Source organism: Rhinopithecus bieti, unplaced genomic scaffold (assembly GCF_001698545.2).
Source record: "Rhinopithecus bieti isolate Rb0 unplaced genomic scaffold, ASM169854v2 scaffold_19737, whole genome shotgun sequence".
NCBI classification, from domain to species: Eukaryota; Metazoa; Chordata; class Mammalia; order Primates; family Cercopithecidae; genus Rhinopithecus; species Rhinopithecus bieti.
The window spans coordinates 2,049,183-2,073,564 of record NW_016809683.1 but is presented as its reverse complement, the minus strand read 5'-3'; the positions used below and the strand labels follow the sequence as shown (position 1 = coordinate 2,073,564).

At 41.8% G+C, this 24,382-nt stretch overlaps 1 long non-coding RNA gene across 2 annotated transcripts in view; it reads left to right on the top strand.

Annotated features, from left to right (window-relative positions):
* LOC108540870 (uncharacterized) overlaps positions 1-23,605 on the top strand; it is a 31,334-nt gene extending 7,729 nt beyond the window's left edge. The window contains exons 1-3 of one of the 2 annotated variants that reach the window (XR_001888788.1): positions 7,430-7,470; positions 21,656-21,771; positions 23,445-23,605. This is a non-coding gene — a long non-coding RNA (uncharacterized LOC108540870). Of the gene's footprint in view, positions 1-7,429; positions 7,471-21,655; positions 21,772-23,444 lie in introns of those variants that run through there. The other variant, XR_001888789.1, reaches the window with a different exon arrangement.
* The last annotated feature ends 777 nt before the right edge of the window (positions 23,606-24,382 follow it).

Below are 24,382 nucleotides of genomic sequence, written 5' to 3'. Positions count from 1 at the left end.
AGTAACATTCTCCATTTTTTCTTTCCCTTCTTTTCACAGAACAGTATTTAAAAATTCTAAGATATTTCAAAGTTCAAACATCCACGTACCCACCTCCCAGACTGAATAAATATTAACATTGTTCTACTATAATGGCTTCAGATTCTTTTTTTTTTTCAAATGTTTTAGTTAAGAAAACACATGAACACAGTTTAGGCCCCAGCCCTATCCCCAGCACCCTTCTCAGAGGAATAGAAATTGGTGTGTCCTTCCTGTCCATGTTCTGATCACCTATTTGCAGGAGAAGCAGTGTAGCCCATATTTAATTACATGCAGTATAAAATATTGGTAAAAGTCAAGAAGTTAAAAAAATTAAAAAGTTTATAAAGTAAAAAAGTTACAGTAGTAAGGTTAATTTATTATTGAAGAAAGAAAATTAAAGGCCGGGTGCAGTGGCTCACGCTTGTAATCCCAGTACTTGGGGGAGGCTGAGGTGGGTGGATTACCTGAGGTCAGGAGTTCGAGACCAGCCTGGCCAACATGGTGAAATCCCATTTCTATTAAAAATACAAAAATTAGCCTAGGTGTGGTGGTGCATGCCTGTAATCCCAGCTACTCAGGAGGCCGAGGCAGATTTGCTTGAACCTGGGAGGTGGAGGTTGCAGTGAGCCTAGATCATGCCACTGCACTCCAGTCCGGGCGATAGAACAAGACTCTGCCTCAAAAAAAAAAAAAATAAAATAAAATAAAAAAGAATAAAAAAAATAAATTTAGCATAGCCTAAGGGTATAGTGTTTATAAAGTCTACATTAGTGTATGGTAATGTTCTAGGCCTTCACCTTCATTTACCACTCATTCGCGCACTCACCCAGAGCAACTTCTAGTCCTGCAGGCTCCATTCATGGGAAGTGCCTGATATGGTTTGGATGTTTGTCACCTCCAAATCTCATGTTGCAGTGTAATCCCCAGTGTTGGATGGGGCCCGGTGGGAAGTGATTGGATCATGGGGGGATCCTTCATGAGTGATTTAGCACCATACCCTTGATATCCCCTTGATGATAAGTGAGTTCTCGTTCAGCTGGTTCACTAGAGATCTGGTTGTTTAAAAGTCTGGGACCAGCCAGGCAAGGTGGCTCATGCCTGTAATCCTAGCACTTCGGTAGGCCAAGGAGGGCAGATTGCCTGAGCTCAGGAGTTTGAGACCAGCCTGGGCAACATGGTGAAACCCTGTCTCTACTAAAATATGAAAAGTAGCCAGGCATGGTGGCGGGCACCTCTAGTCCCAGCTACTCGGGAAGCTGGCAGGAGAATCGCTTGAACCCAGGAGGTGTAGACTGCAGTGAGCCTTGATTGCGCCACTGTACTCCAGCCTGGGTGACAGAGTGAGACTCCATCTCCAAAAAAAAAAAAAAAAAAGTCTGGGACCTCCCCTGCCCATTGCTCCTGCTCTCGCCATGTGACACGTTGGCTCCCCATTGCCTTCTGCCATGATTGATTGTTCACTTCCTGAGGCCTCACCAGAAGCAGATGCCAGCACCATGCTTCCTGTAAAGCCTGCAGAACCATGAGCCCATTAAACCTCCTTTCTTTACACATTACCCAACCTCAGGTATTTCTTTGTAGCAATATGAAAGAACTGACTAACACAGTGCCCTATACAGGTGTACCATTTTGCAACCTTTTCTACTGTATTTTTATTGTACTTTTTCTATGTCTAGATACTTTTAGATACAATGGTATTTGTGTTACAAATTTGTGTTACAGTTTGTGTTACTTTTAGATACAATGGTATTTGTGTTGCAGTTGCCTACAGTATTAGGGCAGTTACATGCTACAGACATTTGCAGCTTAGGAGCAATAGGCCATACCATGTAGTCTGCTGTGTGATAGGCTATCCCATCTAGGTTTGTGTAAGTACAGTCGCTGGTGATTGCACAACAATAAAATCACCTAATGATGCATTTCTCGGACTGTGTCCCTGTTGTTAAGTGACACGTGATTTTGTTAACAATTTGTTTTTCTCACTTAAAATTATGTCTTTGGGAGACTTTGCTTCTAGCTAAGTTGGAGTAACAGGGACCAGATTTCCCCTGCTGCCTGAGATAATAATAATAATAAAAACAGCCAAAAAAAGTCTAAAAGTGGTTTTCAGACATTACACATCGGGCAGTACAAGAGAGTGACCTCCGAGACAGGGAGACAAACAAGGTGAGCCCTTCGGCTGCCTTGGCTTACTGCCTGGAGAGTTTCCAGAAAAGTTTATTGAGGAGTGACCTCTTTGGAGCCCCATGGTGTCTCTGAGTTGAGGAGATGGAGTGGGGAGTTTGCGGAGGCCAAAGTGGCTGGCATTCACATGCAGAACATGGAAGAGGAGAGCGCTAACTGGAGAGAGACAGTTTCAGCTCTTGTGAGAGTCCCTCTTGCATCTTCAGCAAATACTGATCAGCTAATGCATGCAAAGATAGCACTCAAGGCTGGAGAAGGCCACCTGAAGGACTGGAGGGAACAATCTCCATAGCTCGTGGCATGCTGGAATCATTTGGGTTCCCATCAGCCAGGACGGACATCTGGTGGTGCACTCGGGAGTAGGGGAAACTAGCCCTAGAGTAAAGGCCTCTCTGATCCATCCAACAAGGCTTAAAAACAAACCCTGAAGGATCAAACTGTTTTTAAGTATCTTCGCTGCGTCACAGAACAAAGCTTAAGATAGTCTGTAGGAATACAAATATCCAGTGCCCAAACAAGGTAAAATTCACAATACCTGGCATTCAATAAGAAAATCTCCAGGCAATGAAAAAAAGCAGGAAAATGTGACCCACAATGGGGAGGAAAATCAATCCACATAGACAGACCCAGAAAATACACAGATGACAGAATTAGAAGACAAGGATAATAAACACAGTCATTTTAACTATATTCCATATGTTCAAGAAGGGGGAGGGAAGATTAAGTGTGCCGAGCAGGGACACAAAAGATGTAAATGGGACTCAAGAAGTCATCTAGTTCCAGGAAGATGACATGGGTGTGCTTCTTTCTATCCTTGCTAAGTATAACTGAACACCTTGAACCTTACCTACAAAACAAATGCAAGATGATACTTCAAGGTGGGGAGAAGGCAGAACAACTGGGGACCTCAGGACCTGAAGAAGTTCCTTGGGGTCTCTTTTTGCCTGATATATACCAGATGGGGTGCTGGAGGAGTGGGCAATGTATAAGAGCCAACAGGGGCACACAAGGCCCAACAGAAGCGCACTCTTTCTAGCCAGCCACCAGAAAAGTGGCAGCCTAGCAAGACAGAGAACTTTGAGAAAATAATTGCTCCACTCCAGTCAAACACCACAGAATAGGTGGTGGACCCACACCACCTGTGCCAGCAAAGGCTGAGTGGGGAGCCCAGACTTCCACCCTCTTCGAGCACCTCAACCCTGCCCTCCTGCACCCCCTTCCCATCCCAGGTGGTGTCAGGGAAGGTTAGGAGGAAGCTGGCTGGGGTAGTGTCAGAGGAGGCCAAGGAGAGAGTCAGGACTGCCACCACTGCCTGGCAGTAATGAGGTCACCCTGGACCTGGTGTCAGTGGGACCCTGTGGGGATCAATAATGAGGCACTCCGGCCCCTCCCACCCAGGAGAGAGCAGTAGAAGCCTAGCAGAGGGCTGAAGCTCCCACTCTTGAGCAGCAGTCATGAGGAACCCCCCTCTGGTGTCAATGGTGGCAACCTGGACTTCTACCCCCAGCTAGCAGTAATGAGGCAGCAGCCCTCTCTTCCCCCTGCTGGAGTGGTATCAGGAAAAGGTAACTAAACTGAAGGGTTAAGTAAGATCCAGAGTCTCCTAACATAATACCCCAAATGTGCAGATTTCAATCAAAAAGCACTCATCCTACCAAGAACCAGGAAGATCTCCAGCAGAATGAAAGAAGACAATTGATAGATACCAACAGCAAGATGACAGAGACGTTACATTTAACTGTTAAAGATGTTAAAGCAGCCATCATAAAGATACTTCAGTGAGCAATTATGAACATGATTTAAAAAAAGAAAAAAATTCTTAAGAGGGCTGTAGGCAGTAAAATAAAAAACTAGAATATAAATACAAAATATTATAAAGAGAGAAAAAAGATACTCTCAGCAAAAAAAAAAGTAAGTTTCATAAAATAAAATAAAAGATGAAAAGAAATAAAGAATATATAGAAGAGCTAACAAAAAACCTAATAGATGAGCTCAACAGCAGAATGGAGGCTGAGCAGAGGAAGTAGAGGGACAAGTGAACTCAAAGACAGAATATTATAAAGTAACGAATATGGGCCGGGCGTGGTGGCTCACACCTGTAGTCCCAGCACTTTGGGAGGCCAAAGTGGGTGGATCATGAGGTCAGAAGTTTGAGACCAGCCTGGCCCACATGGTGAAACTCCATCTATACGAAAAATAGAAAAAGTTAGCTGGGCGTGGTGCCAGGCACCTGTAATCCCAGCTACTCGGGAGGCTGAGGCAGGAGAATCACTTTGTTTGAAATGTTTCTTCCCTGGTGCTGTAAAGAAATAGTACTTGAACATAAATTTAATGTTCTCAGTAAGGTCATTTTTATACTTTTTGTAGAAAGGGTACAGTTGCCACCAGTTTTGTTACAAGAGTATGCTGAACAAAGGAGACAGGATCATTTATAACCTGACGCCTGACGTGTTTACCCTACTGCTATGTCCAGTTTCCATTGGCTGGAACGGTACCTCGTATTTTGTATTTGTCCCGATTGGCTAGCAACTTAGAACTTTTTAAAAGAGGCAAAGGCAGAGGAGAACAAAGGAAGGAGGAGGTAACTTGTGGAATGCTGAGAAAGGTAAAAACACCTTGAAGTAAGGAAGAGGAACAGGCTATGACCTAATGCTTGCTTGGACCAGTTATAAGTATGCCAGGGCAAATATTTAGGCTAAATTGTGGGAGTTAAGAACATAAAGTACATTGATTTCTTTATTACGGCTAGTAGATATTTAAGAATGTTAGCACAGGTCTTTGAATACATTTTGTTTTTAAGAGAAGTTACTATTTATTCTTAATTAGATGGGGAGGACCGTTTTTGAAGAGGAACCTCTATGTTACTTCTTACAGCTTGAACCCAGGAGGCAGAGGTTGCAGTGAGCCAAGATCACCCCATTGTTCTTCCAGCTTGGGTGACAGAGCAAGACGTTGTCAAAAAAAAAAAAAAAAAAAAAAAAAAAAGGAAATTAACCAATATGAACAATAGAAAAAAAATAGACTGAAAATAAAACGAGCAGGGTCTCAGGAATTCATGGGACTACAACAAAAGATCCAACATTCCTATCATGGGTCTTAGAGAGAGGAAATAGAAGGGCAGGACTTGAAAAGGATATGAAGAAATAATGGCTGAAAATTCCCAAATCTGGCGAAAGACATAAGCCTAACTCTTTGGGAGGCCAAGCTGGATGGTTCACTTGAGGCCAGGACTTTGAGACCAGCCTGGACAATATGGTGAAACCCTGTCTCTACTAAAAATACAAAAATTAGCCAGGTGTGGTGGCACACGCCTGGAATCCCAGCAACTTGAGAGACTGAGCCACAAGAATTGCTTGAACCCTAGAGACAGAGGTTGCAGTGAGCTGAGATCACACTACTGCACTCCAGCCTGGGTGGAGTGACACAGAGTGAGACCCTGTGTCAACAACAACAACAACAACAACAACAACAACAACAACAACTGTTAAATATCTGTGACAGTTCATTTACTTATCGACTTGACTGAGTTAAGGGATCCCCAGATAGCTGGTAAAGTGTTATTTCTGGGTGTGTCCGTGATGTGTTTCTGGAGAAGATCAGCGTTTCTTTTTTATTTTCTTTTAGATGGAGTTTCGCTCTTGTCACACAGGCTGGAGTGCAATGGCGTAATCTCGGCTCACTGCAACCTCCACCCCTTAGGTTCAAGCAATTCTCCTACCTCAGCCTCCCAAGTAGTTGGGATTACTGGCGTGAGCCAACACACCTGGCTAATTTTGTGTTTTTAGTAGAGATGGGGTTTCACCATGTTGGCCATGCTGGTCTCAAACTTCTGACCTCAGGTGATCCACCTGCCTTGGGTGCTCCTAAAGTGCTGGAATTATAGGAGTGAGCCACCACGCCTGGCCCTATACATTCTTTTCAAGTGCCAACAGAATATATGCCAAGATGGACTACATTCTGGGCCATAAAACAAATCTCAACAAATTTAAAAGAAATCATACAGAGACAATTTTGTTCACAGACAAAAATGGAATCAAACTAGAAATTAATAATAGAAAGATAATAGTAAAATCTCCATACACTTGAAAACTAAGCAACACACTTCTATAGAGTCCTTGAGTCAAAGAGGAAGTCTGAAAAGGATGAACAAGTACCTTAAACTGAATGAAAATGAAAACACAACATATCCAAATTTATGGGACACAACTAAAGGTGGGCTGAGAGGGACATATATAGCACTAAATGAATACATTAGAAAAGAGGTCTGAATCAATCATTGAAGCTCCCATCTCAAGAACCTGGATAAAGAAGAGAAAACTAAATCCAAGGCAGAAGAAAAAAATTATACAAATAAGAGGCAAAATCAGTGAAATTGGAAACAGGAAAACAATGGAGAAAATCAGTGAAGCAAAGGGCTAGTTCCTTGATAAGACCAGAGAGAGAGAGAGAGAGAGAGAGAGAGAGAGAGAGAGAGAGAGAGAGAGAGAGAGAGAGAATGCACGAGAGAAAAGATTACTATTATCAGTAATGAAACAGGAGATACCACTACAGAACCTGCAGACACCAAAATAATAATAAGGGAGTATTTTGAACACCTCTACACACATAAATTTGACAACCTAGATGAAATGAATCAATTCTTCAAAAAACACGAACATTTAATACCACAAATAGATCTTTTACTAGCCCTATAACTATTAAGGAAATCAAAATTATAAATTTAACAACCTAGATGAAATGGATCAATTCTTCAAAAAACACACACTATCACAAATAGATATTTTTACTAGCCCTACAAACTATTAAGGAAACCAAAATTTTAATTTGAAATTTCTCAAAATTAAATCTCCATGCCCAGATGATTTTGCTAGAGAATTCTCCTAAATGTTTAAAGAAGAATTTTTAAAAATCTATAAAATATATTCCAGAAAACAGAAGAGAACACTTTCAAGTCTATTTTATGAAGCTAGTAGTATTACCCTGAGAGCAAAACCAGAGGAGACAGTATAAAAAAGGAATCTACAGATTAATATCCCTTGTGAATATAGGCACAAACATTCTTAGTAACCTAGCAATACAAGGGATCATGGCGGACAGGAGGCAGGACTAGATTGCAGCTCTGGATAGAGCAGCATGTGGAGGCTTGCATTGTGAATTTTAGCCCCAGATCGACTGCAAGAACAAACCAGCAATCCTGAGAGGACCCACAGACCCTCTGAAGGAAGTGGACTGCTCCTGCAGGACCTGGGAGACACCCCAAATACTGTGAGTGCCCCCATTGCAGAAGTGGGAAAGGGAGACTCTCCTCTCCTGAACACACCCCCACAAGGGAGAAACTGAAGGTCTGTTTGAGGAAGTTCTTGACTTTACCTGGAGCTGAGTCAAGTTAGAGAGCTGAACCGAGCGAAATACAGGGGTAGAGGAAGCAGCAGGAAGGCCCTGGGAGCTCAATGGATCCCCAAGCAGCCCATTCCTGCCTGGCACCACCGGGATCCATCAGGAGGGTGGCCAGAAGAGTAGGGAGTGAAACTCCACAGGAGCAAGGACTTTTCTAGCTGAACTTTGTAACAATTTGAACGGGGCAAGAAGTCTCTCGGCCAGAACTCGGGGGAGGGCACAAATCTGGCTTGCAGACTTCACAGGCAGGGGAAGAACTAAAGGCCTTTTCTTTCCCAATTGGGAGGCAGAAAGCCTTGGGCAAGTTTTCAAGCTCAACTTACCCTCCGCCTGGAAACAGATTTGGGGCTGTTGCAGGGGGCACGGTGGGAGTGAGACTGGCCCTTGGGTTTGCATGGGGGGAGTTGGATAAGCCCTGTGACTGGCTTTTCCCCTCTTCCCTGACAACCTGCATGACTCAGCAGAGGCAGCCATAATCCTTCCAGGTACATGACTCCAGTGACCTGGGAATCTCACCCCCATCCCCCATAGCAGCCAGAGCAAGACCTGCCCAAGGTGAGTCTGAGCTCATACATGCCTAGCCTTGCCTCCAACTGATGGTCCTTCCCTACCCAACCTGGTAGCTGTAGACAAAGTGTGTCCAGAATTCATTCCTTCCAGTGGGTTCTTGGTCTCGCTGACTTCAAGAATGAAGCCGCGCACCCTCGTGGTGAGTGTTACAGTTCTTAAAGATAGTGTGTCTGGAGTTTGTTCCCTCAGATATTCAGATGTGTCCGGAGTTTCTTCCTTTGGGTGGGTTTGGTGGTCTTGCTGACTTCAGGAGTGAAGCCGCAGACCTTTGCAGTGAGTGTTACAGCTCATAAAGGTAGTACAGACCCAAAGAGTGAGCAGCAGTAAGATTTATTTTGAAGAGTGAAAGAACAAAGCTTCCATAGTGTGGAAGGGCACCCGAGTAGGTTGCCTCTGCTGGTTGGGGTGGCCAACTTTTATTCCCTTATTTGGCATCGCCCATGTCCTGCTGATTGGTCCATTTTACAGAGTGGTGATTGGGCCATTTTNTACAGCTCATAAAGGTAGTACAGACCCAAAGAGTGAGCAGCAGTAAGATTTATTTTGAAGAGTGAAAGAACAAAGCTTCCATAGTGTGGAAGGGCACCCGAGTAGGTTGCCTCTGCTGGTTGGGGTGGCCAACTTTTATTCCCTTATTTGGCATCGCCCATGTCCTGCTGATTGGTCCATTTTACAGAGTGGTGATTGGTCCATTTTACAGAGTGCTGATTGGTCCGTTTTTACAGAGTGCTGATTGGTGCGTTTACAAACCTTTAGCTAGACACAGAGCACTGATTGGTGCATTTACAATTTTTTTTTTTTTTTTTTTTTTTTTTGAGACGGAGTCTCGCTCTGTCGCCCAGGCTGGAGTGCAGTGGCTGCATCTCAGCTCACTGCAAGCTCTGCCTCGCGGGTTTACGCCATTCTCCTGCCTCAGCCTCCTGAGCAACTGGGACTACAGGTGCCTGCCACATCACCCAGCTAGTTTTTTTGTATTTTTTTCAGTAGAGACGGGGCTTCACCGTGTTAGCCAGGATGGTCTCGATCTCCTGACCTCGCGATCCACCCGTCTCGGCCTCCCAAAGTGCTGGGATTACAGGCTTGAGCCACTGTGCCCAGCCACATTTACAATTCTTTAGCTAGAGAGAAAAGTTCTCCAAGTCCCCACCCAATCCAGAAGCCCAGTTGGCTTCACCTCTCAATCCCCCCTCTAAACAGGACACCCCAACTGCTATTGGGAATTGGGTGATGACTGCTCTAGCTACTTCCTGCTCAGTAGGGGCAAAGAAGTGGCCCTACAGTTGTAGTGTCCTCCAGAGGGGAACGCTTTAGGCCAGTGAAAGGGCCAGCGGGTCGGTTCAGGGGTCCTCAGTAGAAGTTGTCAGTTGAGCTAACTAACATTTGGGGTTCCATTTGTAAGGCCATCTGTAGCTTGATGGCCCCGATTCTAGAGGAAACAAATTTGACAAGGAGGTTAAAAATACAGGGACCGAAGGCAAGTAATAGCAAGATGGCTGCCACGGGACCCAGAAAGAAGCCATGTTGCCCAACTCCAGAGGTTCATATAAGAGTTTGAAAGGCGTTGTCTGATTTCAGAAGCCTTTTCCTATAAAGGCCAGGTGGCATCTCGTACTATCCCTGACTGGTTAGTGTAAAAACAGCACTCTTCTCCTAAGGTGCAGAGTCCTCCTTTCTCAGAAGTGAGGAGGTCTAGGCCTCGGTGGTTTTGGAGAGTCACTGCTGCCAAAGAGTCTATTTGGGATTGTAGAGTAAGGATAGATTTCGTTATTTCTTGCATACCGTCTGAGAAATCCTTTGAGAGTGTGTGGTACTAGGATAATGAAATAGATAAACTGGCTATTCTGGTTCCTATAGCAGTAGCCATTCCTAACCCTATTATGTAGGGGTATTAGCTGTATGGCTCTGTGCTGACAGACTTGAGCTTTGAGGGGTACTAATAGGGTCTGATTTCCTGGGGCAATGTTAATGTTGGGACTTAGAAAGACTAAGGTGCAGGTGCCTGTCCAGTTAGTGGGGAGGCAAATATAGGGTGACGTTCCACATAAGAAGAATATACCTTGGCCGGGTAGATAGAACTGGTTGTGTATGTTAAAAAGGTGTGTGAGTTTGTTGTTTTCATTTTCCCATACTCCTAGAGTACTTGCCAAGGTAGCTTTGGTGAGTGACTGGAAAGGGGTGTTGGGAGCAAACTGAATGGCTCCCTGTGTTCTATTTTCCCATTGGAGAAAAAACCATTTTGTATTTACTAGGAACCATTCGAGAGAGTTGGAAGAGTGATGCCTTTTGTCCTCACTTGTATGACTAGGAAGCATACAATTTTTGAGGCTCCCCATATCCTAGCTTCAGGAATAGCTTTTGTTAGGCCTGCTTGCCTGAGGAGGGATCCTAAACTTCCAGATAGTCCCCTTTACGATGGAGCTTTGGGCAAAAATTATGTCTTCTGATTTGGTGATAGCTCTGGTGTGGCCCAATAAGAATGGTGACAGAGTCCTGATAGTTATACTAGAATTATCATTTCTTTTATAGGGACTATGAATAAGCACCATGAGACATGGGATGTTTTTTTTTTTTTTGAGTGCGTGGTGCGTGAGACACAGTCTCCCTCTGTCGCCCAGGCTGGAGTGCAGTGGCTGGATCTCAGCTACTGCAAGCTCCGCCTCCCAGGTTTACGCCATTCTCCTGCCTCAGCCTCCTGAGTAGCTGGGACTACAGGCACCCTCTACCTCACCCGGCTAGTTTTTTTATTTTTTAGTAGAGACGGGGTTTTACCGGGTTAGCCAGGATGGTCTCGATCTCCTGAGCTTGTGATCCGCCCGTCTTGGCCTCCCAAAGTGCTGCGATTACAGGTTTGAGCCACTGCGCCCAGCCGGGAGTGGTTTTTAGAAGTGGGACTAGAATCGGAGAAGAGAGGTGAGAGGAAGTTTGTCTGGCAGGCATTAGGATCCAGGAGGCAAGGGTCAGGATAGATAGGACAGATGGGCGAGTCTCTCTTGGACGACATGACTTTGAGAGTTCTGCTAATGGCTGCAGGGTCAACCAACTTGTTGTGAGGACCCCAGAGCTGAATGACTTTCCTTTCTGTCGACCCTCAGCTCAGCCCAGTACAGGAAAAGCGGAAGCTGGTTCCAGGAAAACCAACACTCCCAACTCTGGAGAGTCAGGGGTTGTTAGAGAGCCCTTTCCCAGAAAGCCTGACACCTGTGTCTTTAGTCCAGTGGCTGCGCTATTCACTTTTAACTGGCTGACAAAAGCCCGGTATTTAGCCCCTGAATTCTAAGGAAAAATAGGACAGAATAGCAAGCAAAAGGGGTCTGGTGGTACTCACCGCTTGGTGATAGCTCCACATTGGGCACCAAAATGTGTCCAGAATTCTGGTGGGTTCTTGGTCTCGCTGACTTCAAGAATGAAGCCGCAGACCCTCGTGGTGAATGTTACAGTTCTTAAAGATGGTGTGTCCAGAGTTTCTTTCTTCCGGTGGGTTCGTGGTCTCACTGACTTCAGGAGTGAAGCTGCAGTGAGCGTTACAACTCTTAAAGGTGGCACATCTGGAGTTGTTTGTTCCTCCTGGTGGGTTCATGATCTCGCTGACTTCAGGAGTGAAGTTGCAGACCTTTGCAGTGAGTGTTACAGCTCATAAAGCTAGTGTGGACCCAAAGAGCGAATAGCAGCAAGATTTATTGTGAAGAGTGGAAGAACTAAGCTTCCACAGCCTGGAAGGGCACCCAAGTGGGTTGCCGCTGCTGGCTCAGGTGGCCAGCTTTTATTTCTCTTATTTGGCCCCGCCCACATCCTGCTGATTGGTCCATTTTACAGAGTGCTGATTGGTCCATTTTACAGAGTGCTGATTGGTCCGTTTTACAGAGTGCTGATTGGTGTGTTTACAAACCTTTAGCTAGACACAGAACACTGATTGGTACATTTTACAGAGCGCTGATTGGTGCATTCACAATCCTTTAGCTAGACAGAAAAGTTCTCCAAGTCCCCACCTGACCCAGAAGCCCAGCCAGCTTCACCTCTCAAAAGGACATATAATCTTGGGAGTTCTAGGGCCCTGCCCACTGCCGGTTCCTCTCCACACTACTATAGCTGATGCTTTCTAGAAAGTACCACCTCCTGGCAGGAGGCCAACCAGCACAAAATAGAGCATTAAACCACCAAAGCTAAGGACCCCACAGAGTCCACTGCACCCTCCGCCACCTCCACTGCAACAGGCGCTGGTATCCATGGCTGAGAGACCCAGAGATGGTTCACATCACAGGACTCTGTGCAGACAGCCCCAGTACCAGCCCAGAGCTGGGTAGACTCACTAGGTGGCTAGACCCAGAAGAGAGACAACAATCACTGCCGTTGGCTCACAGGAAGACACATCCACAGGAAAAGTAGGAGAGTACTACTTTAAGGGAACACCGCATGGGACAAGAAAATCTGAATAACAGCTTTCAGTCCTAGACCTTCCCTCTGACAGAGTCTACCCAAATGAGAAGGAACCAGAAATCCAAGTCCTGGTAAGATGACAAAACAAGGCTCATCAACACCCCCCACTAAAATCACACTAGTTCACCAGCAATGGATCCAAACCAAGAAGAAATCCTTGATTTATCTGAAAAGAATTCAGGAAGTTAGCTATTAAGTTAAACAGGGAGGGACCAGAGAAAGGCAAAGCCCAATGCAAGGAAATCCAAAAAATGATACAAGAAGTGAAGGGAGAAATATTAAAGGAAATAGCCTAAAGAAAACCAGTAAAAAAATCAGGAAATTTTGGACACACTTTTAGAAATGTGAAACGCTCTAGAAAGTCTCAGCAATAGAACTAAACAAGTAGAAGAAAGAAATTCAGAGCTTGAAGACAAGGTCTTCAAATTAACCCAATCTAACAAAACAAAGAAAAAAGAATAAGAAAATATGAACAAAGCCTCCAAGAAGTCTGGGATTGTATTAAATGACCAAACCTAAGAATAATCAGTGTTCCTGAGGAAGAAGACNCTTCAGGAGTGAAGTTGCAGACCTTTGCAGTGAGTGTTACAGCTCATAAAGCTAGTGTGGACCCAAAGAGCGAATAGCAGCAAGATTTATTGTGAAGAGTGGAAGAACTAAGCTTCCACAGCCTGGAAGGGCACCCAAGTGGGTTGCCGCTGCTGGCTCAGGTGGCCAGCTTTTATTTCTCTTATTTGGCCCCGCCCACATCCTGCTGATTGGTCCATTTTACAGAGTGCTGATTGGTCCATTTTTACAGAGTGCTGATTGGTCCGTTTTTACAGAGTGCTGATTGGTGTGTTTACAAACCTTTAGCTAGACACAGAACACTGATTGGTACATTTTTACAGAGCGCTGATTGGTGCATTCACAATCCTTTAGCTAGACAGAAAAGTTCTCCAAGTCCCCACCTGACCCAGAAGCCCAGCCAGCTTCACCTCTCAAAAGGACATATAATCTTGGGAGTTCTAGGGCCCTGCCCACTGCCGGTTCCTCTCCACACTACTATAGCTGATGCTTTCTAGAAAGTACCACCTCCTGGCAGGAGGCCAACCAGCACAAAAATAGAGCATTAAACCACCAAAGCTAAGGACCCCCACAGAGTCCACTGCACCCTCCGCCACCTCCACTGCAACAGGCGCTGGTATCCATGGCTGAGAGACCCAGAGATGGTTCACATCACAGGACTCTGTGCAGACAGCCCCCAGTACCAGCCCAGAGCTGGGTAGACTCACTAGGTGGCTAGACCCAGAAGAGAGACAACAATCACTGCCGTTGGCTCACAGGAAGACACATCCACAGGAAAAGTAGGAGAGTACTACTTTAAGGGAACACCGCATGGGACAAGAAAATCTGAATAACAGCTTTCAGTCCTAGACCTTCCCTCTGACAGAGTCTACCCAAATGAGAAGGAACCAGAAATCCAAGTCCTGGTAAGATGACAAAACAAGGCTCATCAACACCCCCCACTAAAATCACACTAGTTCACCAGCAATGGATCCAAACCAAGAAGAAATCCTTGATTTATCTGAAAAAGAATTCAGGAAGTTAGCTATTAAGTTAAACAGGGAGGGACCAGAGAAAGGCAAAGCCCAATGCAAGGAAATCCAAAAAATGATACAAGAAGTGAAGGGAGAAATATTAAAGGAAATAGCCTAAAGAAAAACCAGTAAAAAAATCAGGAAATTTTGGACACACTTTTAGAAATGTGAAACGCTCTAGAAAGTCTCAGCAATAGAACTAAACAAGTAGAAGAAAGAAATTCAGAGCTTGAAGACAAGGTCTTCAAATTAACCCAATCTAACAAAAACAAAGAAAAAAGAATAAGAAAATATGAACAAAGCCTCCAAGAAGTCTGGGATTGTATTAAATGACCAAACCTAAGAATAATCAGTGTTCCTGAGGAAGAAGACAATTCTAAAGGCTTGGAAAACATATTTGGGGGAATAATCAAGGAAAACTTCCCTGGCCTTGCTAGAGACCTAGACATGCAAATACAAGAAGCACAAAGAACACCTGGGAAATTCATCACAAAAAGATCTTTGCCTAGGCACATTGTCATCAGGTTATCCCAAGTTAAGACGAAGGAAAGAATCTTAAGAGCTATGAGACAGAAGCACCAGGTAACCTATAAAGGAAAACCTATCAGATAAACAGCAGCTTTCTCAGCAGAAACCCTATAAGGTAGAAGGGATTGGGGTCCTATCTTCAGCCTTCTCAAACAAAACAGTTATCAGCCAAGAATTTTGTATCCAGTGAAACATCCCTCATATATGAAGGAAAGATACAGTCATTTTCAGACAAACAAATGCTGAGAGAATTCACCATAACCAAACCACCACTACAAGAACTGCTAAAAGGAGCTCTAAATCTTGAAACAAATCCTGAAAACACATCAAAACAGAACCTCTTTAAAGCATAAATCGCACAGGACCTGTAAAACAAAATACAAGTTTAAAAGCAAAACCAAAAAACAAACCGAAAGTATGCAGGCAACAAAGAGCATGATGAATGCAATGGTACCTCACATTTCAATGCTAACATTGAATGTAAATGGCCTAAATACTCCACTTAAAAGATACAGAACCACAGAATGGATAAGAGCTCACCAACTAATTATCTGCCGCCTTCAGGAGATTCACCTAACACAAAAGGACTCATGTAAACTTAAAGTAAAGGGGTGGAAAAAGACATTTCATGCGAATGGACACCAAATGCAAGCCGGGGTAGCTATTCTTGTATCAGACAAAACCAAACTTTAAAGCAACAGTGGTTAAAAGAGACACAGAGGACATTATATAATGGTAAAAGGCCTTGTCCAACAGGAAAATATCACAATCCTATACATATATGCAACTAACACCAGAGCTCCCAAATTTATAAAACAATTACTAATAGACCTAAGAAATGAGATAGACAACAAAACAATAAAAGTGGGGAACTTCAGTACTCCACGGACAGCACTAGATAGGTCCAAGATAGAAAATCAACAAAGAAACAATGGATTTAAACTATACATTGGAAGAAATGGATGTAACAGATATATACAGAACATTTCATCCAACAACTGCAGAATACACATTCTATTCAACAGCACATGGAACTTTATTTAAGATAGGCCATATGATAGGTCATAAAATAAGCCTCAATACATTTAAGAAAATTGAAATTATATCAAGCACTCTCTCAGACCACAGTGGAATAAAACTGTAAATCAACTCCAAAAGGAACCTTCAAAGCCACACAAATACCTGGAAATTAAATAACCTGCTCCTGAATGAGCATTGGATCAAAAACAATATCAAGATGGAAATTAAAAACTTATTTGAACTGAATGACAATGATGACACAACCTATCAAAACCTCTGGGATATAGCTAAGGCAGTGCTAAGAGGAAAGTTCATAGCCCTAAACACCTACATCAGAAAGTCCAAAAGAGCACAAAGAGACAATCTAAGGTCACACCTCAAGGAACTAGAGAAACAAGAAAAAACCAAACCTAGACACAGCAGAAGAAAGGAAATAACCAAGATCAGAGCAGAACGAAATGAAATTGAAAGCAACAAAAAATATAAAAGATAAATGAATCAAAAAGCTGATTCTTTGAAAAGATAAATAAAATTGATAGACCATTAGCAAGATTACCTAAGAGAAAAAGAGAGAAAATCTAAATAACCTCACTGAGAAACGAAACAGGAGATATTACAACTGACAGCACAGAAATACAAAAGATCATTCAAGGCCACTATGAACACCTTTACGTGCATAAACTAGAAAATCTAGAAGGGATGGATAAATTCCTGGAAAAATACAACCCTCTTAGCTTAAATCAGGAAGAATTAGATACCCTGAACAGACCAATAACAAGCAGCAAGATTGAAATGATAATTAAAAAATTACCAACAAAAAAAGTCCAGGACCAGGTGGATTCACAGCAGAATTCTACCAGATATTCAAAGAAGAATTGATGCCAGTCCTTTTGACACTATTGCACAAGACAGAGAAAGAAGGAACCCTCCCTAATTCATTCTATGAAGCCAGCATCACCCTAATACCAAAACCAAGAAAAGACACAAACAAAAAAGAAAACTACAGACCGACATCCTTGATTAACATAGATGCTAAAATCCTTAACAAAATACTAGCTAATTGAATCCAACAATATATCAAAAAGATAATCCACTGTGATAAGTGGGTTTCATACTAGGGATGCAGGGATGGTTTAACATGTGAAAGTCAATAAATGTGACACACCACATAAATAGAATTAAAACAAAATCACATGATCATCTCAATAGATGCAGAAAAAGCATTCAACAAAATCCAGCATCCCTTTGTGATTAAAACCCTCAGCAAAACCAGCATGCAAGGGCTTAATGTAATAAAAGCCATCTATGACAAACCCACAGCCAACATAATACTGAATAGGGAAAAGTTGAAAGCGTTCCCTCTGAGAACAGGAACAAGACAAGGATGACCGCCTTCACCACTCCTCTTCAACATAGTACTGGAAGTCCTGGCCAGAGCAATCAGACAAGATAAAGAAATAAAGGGCATCCAAATCGGTAAAGAGGAAGTCAAACTGTCACTGTTTGCTAACAATATGATCATTTACCTTGAAATTCCTAAGGGCTCCTCCAGAAAGCTCCTAGAACTGATAAAAGAATTCAGCAAAGTTTCCAATACAAGATTAATGTACACAAATCAGTAGCTCTTCTATACACCAATAGTGACCAAGCAGAGAATCAAATCAAGAACTCAACCCCTTTTAAGATAGCTGAAAAAAAAGAATAAAATACTTAGGAATGAAAGACCTCTACAAGGAAAACTACAAAACACTGCTGAAATAAATTATAGATGACACAAACAAATGGAAACACATCCCATGCTCATGGATGGGTAGAATCAATATTGTGAAAATGATCATACTGCCAAAAGCAATCTAAAAAGTCAACACAATCCCCATCAAAATACCACCATCATTCTTCACAGAATTAGAAAAAAAATTCTAAAATTCACATGGAACCAAAAAGAGCCCAGATAGCCAAAGCAAGACTAAGCAATAAGAACAATTCTGGAGGCATCACACTACCTGATTTCAAACTATACTATAAGGCCGTAGTCACCAAAACAGTGTGGTACTTGTGCAAAAATAGGCACATAGACCAATGGAACAGAATAGAGAACCCAGAAGTAAACCCAAATACTTACAGCCAACTGATGTTTGACAAAGCAAACAGAAATATAAAGTGGGAAAAGGACAGACTTTTCAACAAATAGTGCTGGGATCATTGGCAAGCCACATGTAGGAGAGTGAAACTGGATACTCATCTCTCACCTTATACAAAAATCAACTCAAGATGGAGTAAGGAGTTAAGCCTAAGACCTGAAACTATAAAAATTCTGGAAGATAACATTGGAAAAATGCTTCTAGACATTGGCTTAGGCAAGGATTTCATGACAAAAAACCCAAAAGCAAATGCAATAAAAACAAAGATAAATAGCTGGGACCTAATTAAACTAAAGAGCTTTTGCACAGCAAAAGGAACAGTCAGCAGAGTAAACAGATAACCTATGGAGTGGGAGAAAATCTTCATAATCTATACATCTGACAAAGGACTAATATCCAGAATCTCCAACAAACTCCAACAAATCAGTAAGAAAAAAACAAACAATCCCATCAAAAAATGGGCTAAAGACATGAATAGACAATTCTCAAAAGAAGATATACAAATGGCCAGCAAACATGAAATAATGTTCAACATCACTAAGGATCAGGGAAATGCAAATCAAAACCACAATGCAATACCACCTTACTCCTGCAAGAATGGCCATAATAAAAAAACAGTAGATGTTGGTATGGATGCGGTGATCAGGAAACACTTCTACACTGCTGGTGGGAATGTAAACTAGTACAGCCACTATGGAAAACAGTGTGGAGATTCCTTAAGGAACGAAAAGTAGACCTACCATTTGATCCAGCAATCCCACTACTGGGTATCTACCCAGAGGAAAAGAAGTCATTATTCAAAAAAGATACTTGCACATGCATGTTTATAGCAGCATAATTCACAATTGCAAAATCATGGAACCAACCCGAATGCTCATCAATCAACGAGTGGACAAAGAAACTATGGTGTGTGTATATATGTGAGCCAAGATGCTGCCACTACGCTTCAGCCTACACAGTGGGAGAAAATATTAACAAAGCACATATCTGAAAAAGGACTAGAATATAGAATACATAAAGAACTCTCAACACTATATGATTTGCAAATATTTTCTCCCGTCTGTAGGCTACATTTTGATTTTGTTGATTGTCTCCTTTGCTGTGCAGAAGCATTTTAGCTTGTAATTCCACTCAATTGTTTTTGCTTTGGTTGCCTGAACTTTTGTTGTGATATTCAAAAAATCATTGCCACGGCCAGTATCAAGGAGCTTTCCCCCTGTTTTCTTCTGGGAGTTTTACAGTTTCAGGTCTTATGTTTAGGTCTTTAATATATTTTGAGTTAATTTTTGTATATGGTAAAACATAAGAGTCCATTGTTATTCTTTTGCATGTGGATCCTGTTTCCTCAGCATCATTTATTGAAGAGACTCTCCTTTTGTGTCTTCTTATTGTCAAAAATTAGTTGACTGCATGCTTTGGTTCATTTCTGGGCTTTCTATTCTTGTTCCATTGGTCTATGTGTTTGTTTATGCCAGTACCATATGTTTTGATTACTATAGCTTAATATAATTTGAAATCAGGAAGTGTGAAGCCTCCAATTTTGTTTTTCTTTCTCAACATTGCATGAGGGGTTAATATCCAAAATATTTAAAGAACTCACACAACTTAATAGCAAATAAACAACCGAAGTAACCTGATTAAAATATGGGCAAAGAACCTAAATAGATATTTTCCAATATAAAATGGTCAACAGATATACAAAAAGGTGCATAGCATCACTACTCATTAAGATAAACGCAAATCCAAATCACAAGTAGTTATCACCTCAAACCCATTAGAATTGCCATTATCAAAAACAGAAGAGCTAACACATGTTGGTGAGGATGTGGAGAAAAGGGGACCCTCTTATACTGTTGGTGGGAATGTAAATTGGTACAACCATTATGGAAAACAGTGTGGAGGCTCCTCAAAAATTAAGAATAGAATAAAAGGTTAGAAGTTGTCAGGGATTAAAGAGGGAAGGGTGTCAGGAGGGAAGTCAGTATGGCTATAAAAGGACAATATGAGGGATCTTTGTGAAGATGGAAATATTCTGAATCCTGTCTGTATCAACGTCAATATTCTGGTTATTATATTGTACTCTCATTTTGCAAGAGGATACCAATGGAAGAAACTGGGTAAAGAGTGCATGGAGCTCTCTATATTATGTCTTACAACCACACGTGAATCTACAATAATCTCAAGATAAAAAGTTTAATTAAAAAGTCTATCCATTGCTATAAGGGACATGATGGTAATAATTGGCAAAATCAGCACATGGTCTATAGATATAGTAACAGTGTCGGTATTATTTTTCCTGAATTTGATAACTGCACTGTGATTATGTAAGAGAATGTCCTTGTTTCCAGAAAAGAAATACTGAACTATTTTGGGGTAAAGGGACATGATGTATGTATTTTACTCTCAAATGGTTCAGAAAAATGAATATATATGGATAAAGAAAGGGAGATAACAGCAAATATGGCAAAATGGTAAGGAAAGAAAAACCTTTTGGGTGTGATTAAATATGTCTATTATCTTGATTGTGATCATTGTTTTATTGATGTTTACAAATCCATCAAATATCACACTTTAAATATATGTCAAATATACTTCAATAAAGGTGTCAAAATGTCAAAAAGGGACTCAAATTAAATTTCCGGAGATGAAAGCTACAATGCCTGACATGAAAAATGCACTAAATGGAATTAATAGCCATTTAGACACTGAAGAAGAAAAGTATTTTTTTTAAGATACAGTAATAGAAACCATCCAAAATCAAACATAGAAGAAAGACCCCTAAATGAAGAATTTTAGTGAGCTGTGGGACAATTTTAAGTTTAATGTAAGTGTTATTTGAGTACCTGAATGAGGAGAGAGACTTGGGTGTGTAGTTGCTTCATGGTGTCAATGGTGTACTTAAGTGTACACCACTTTTGTGGTGTACGCTTTTGTGGTGGCTGGTAATAGTTTTTAATTTCCATATTTAGCACTTCCTAAGGATCTCTTGTAAGGCAGGTCAGATGGTAACCTAGGAAATACCATTCTAGACATAAGCCCTGGCAAAGATTCCATGACAAAGACACCTAAAGCAATTGCAATAAAACCAAAAATGGACAAATGGAACCTAATTAAACTAAAGAGTTTCTGCATAACCTACAGAATGGGAGAAAATATTTGCAAACTATGCATCCAATAAAGGTCTAATAACCAGAATCTATAAGGAACTTAAACAAATTAACAAGCAAAAAACAAACAACCCCATTAGAAAATGGGCAAAGGACATGAACAGACACTTTTCAAAAGAAGATGTAACACACAGCCAAAACAAGCATACGAAAAAATGCTCATTATCACTAATCATTACAGAAATGCACATCAAAACCACAGTGAGATACTATATCACACCAGTCAAAATGACTAATATTAAAAAGTCAAAAAATAACAGATGCTGGCGATGTTGCAGAGAAAAGGAAATGCTTATACACTGCTGGTGGGAACGTAAATTAGTCCAACCACTGTGGAAAGCAATTTGGAGATTTCTCAAAGAACTTAAAACAGAACTACCATTTGATGCAGAAATCTCATTAATGGGTATATACCTGTAGGAGTATAAATCATTCTACCATAAAGGTACATGTATGTATATGTTCATTACAGCATTATTCACAATAGCAAAGACATGGAATCAACCTAGGTGCCCATCAATGGTAAATGGGATAAAGAAAATGTGGTACATTTACACCATAGAATACTACACAGCCACAAAAATAACAAAATCATCTTTTTTTTTTTTTGCAGCATGTATGGAGCAAGTGGTCATTATCCTGAGAAAATCAATGCAGGAACAGAAAACCAAATGCCGCATGTGTTCGCTTACAAGTGGGAGCTAAACAATGAGTACACATGGACTCAAAGTAGGGAACAGTAGACACTGGGGCCTATTTGAAGGTGTAGGGTGGGAGGAGGGTGAGGATCAAATAACTACCTAGTGGGTATGCTTATTACCTGGGTGATGAAGTAATCTGTACACCAAACCCCTGTGATAAGCAATTTTCCCATGTAACAATCACGCACATGTACCCCAAACCTAAAATAAAAGTTGGAAGAAAAAATAGAGAATGAATACTAAAAAAAATTTGCAGAAATAATGGGTCAAAAATTTCCAAACCTACAAATGTAAAGAAAACTGCATTAAGGTATATCATAATCTAATTGCTTAAAACCAATGATGAAGAGAAAATCTCAAAAAACAGCCAGAGTAAAAAGATCTATGTGTAGAAAAAAGTAAAGACTGCTGTCCTTAGAAAAGGCTACTTGTAGGTTTGGTCCTCGGCTGGTGTCTGGGAACTCAGATTCTGAGAGACAAATTTTGTTTCCCCCTTTCCTTCTGTCTGAAGGCTGATAACTCAATTGCAATGACCAGGGATTCAGGGAATGTACCTGAAGTTCTCCATTCCCTGGACTCAAGCACAGTCTCCTATAGAAGCCTGTTCCAATGGCAATAGCTCTGAGCCCTCAATTAATTTACTCAGAAGGGGTCCAGCTTTCTCTAGTTCCCCAAATTTTCCCAGGTGCCCAGAGGTTCTTGCACAGTCTCAGGATTTGGCTTTCAATCTGCCTCTTTGCCCGAAGCACCCTTCCCTGATGACCTTGTGATCTTCAGAACATCTGCACTGATATGGCTCCAACAGAGCTGCCCACCTCCTGTGAGCGCAGCTTCACCTTCCTCAGCTCTTTGCTTATGCTTAGTTAGGGGAGTCACCTGGCAAGCACATGATCACATGACAAACATGGTCCCCAAGTGTCCCAGGAGCTCTTCAGTGATGAGCTCCTTGAGGAGGATGGACGCCATATCTTCTTTCCAAGGCATGACCACAGTGCCAGGTGGCTGGACCATGAATAGGTTATGATGGATCAGAATTCTCTGAGGACAGAATTCTCAGGGCTGATTCCTGGTTACTTGTCCAGGCTCCTATCATCACGCCCCTTAATTCCCAGCTATCCATTCCAGGGCAAACTTCCTCCCAGGGTCTGTCCTGTCCTTTCCAGCAATTGGGCTCCAGTTGAGGCTACCCCAAACCATAAAGTGTATTTTAATGATTTTAAACTTCAAAGGGGAGAGATCAGAGTTCTCTTCCCTCTTCTCTTTGGAGGAACTTATCATATGTAAAACTGGTTGCAAATAAATAAGTAAAAAGCAAATGGTGTGATGAGGCAGGGTTGGTATCCCATTACTTTTCTGCTGGTCTCTCAATTCTAGCTGCTTGCTTAGGGTCAGCTGTTTGTAAATGTTCATTGAATGAATGAAATAAAGGAGGTTAAGATGATTAGGCTGTGTCCCCACCCAAATCTCATCTTCACCTGTACCCCCCAGGGGTTGAGGGAAGAATCTGGTCGGACTGAAAAGAGGTAATAGTGGAATGCATTGCATGATCTTGGATTTTTCTTTTGGATAGATGACATTATTGGGATCAGTTGGTAAAATCTAAATAGGGTTTGTGGGGTAGATAATGGTATTGAATTTATGCCAAATTCCTGATTTTGATAATTGAATTGTGGTTATATAAGGGAATGTCCTTCTTTTTAGGAACTATGTACTGAAGATTTGGGGGCAAAAGAGGACCACATCTGCAACTAACTGGAGATGGTTCAGAAGATGATGCATACACACTCAAGCATATTGAGAGAGAAAGGGGCAGAGGACACAGAAGGCTCTGAGTTTAATGTGTATGTTTTGGGGAATTTGGAGGAAGAGCCCCTGAGAATTCATAATTTATTATTCTTGCAACTTTCCTCTAAATCTGAAATTATGTCAAAATATAAAGTTAGAAGAAAACATAAAGAGTACTCACTTAGTATTCATTCATCTCACACCAACATTGTATCCTCTCCAGACATTCATCCATGAAGTGACTTTTCCTGTGATGGACCATGAGCCAGGGATGTGCTGGGGGGAATGGGGAGATGAATAAACTCCCACTTCACTCTTTGGGGGTCTGTGGGTGATGGATGAGACAGATACACACCTTGTCTCTACCCTGCACTGTGTAACTGGGCCTTGTGTGGTCCTTTGTGAGCGTGTAGTAAGGGTAATTTCTTCAGAAGAGTTCATGCAGAAGCAGAAAAATATGGCCAGGTGAATACATTTTCCTTAAAAAATAACTTACATGGTGAAACCCCGTCTGTACTAAAAATACAAGAATAATCCAGGCGTGGTGGCATGCACCTGTAGTCCAGCTACTCAGGAGGCGGAGGCAGGAGAATCGCTTGCACCTGGGAGACGGAGGTTGCAGTGAGCCGAGATCGCGCCACTGCGCTCCACCCTGGGCAACACAGCGAGGCTCCATCTCAATAATAATAGTAATAAGAAAAAAAAAAAAATGACATATCAAAGTGCCCTTTGTATAAAGCACTTAGAAGTGAGTCTTTTTAAAATTTATTTTAGAGACAGCATGAAAGTGAGTTATCTAATTTAATTTTTACAACCATCCTCTGAAGTAGGTACTTATTTAATCTTATTAAGGC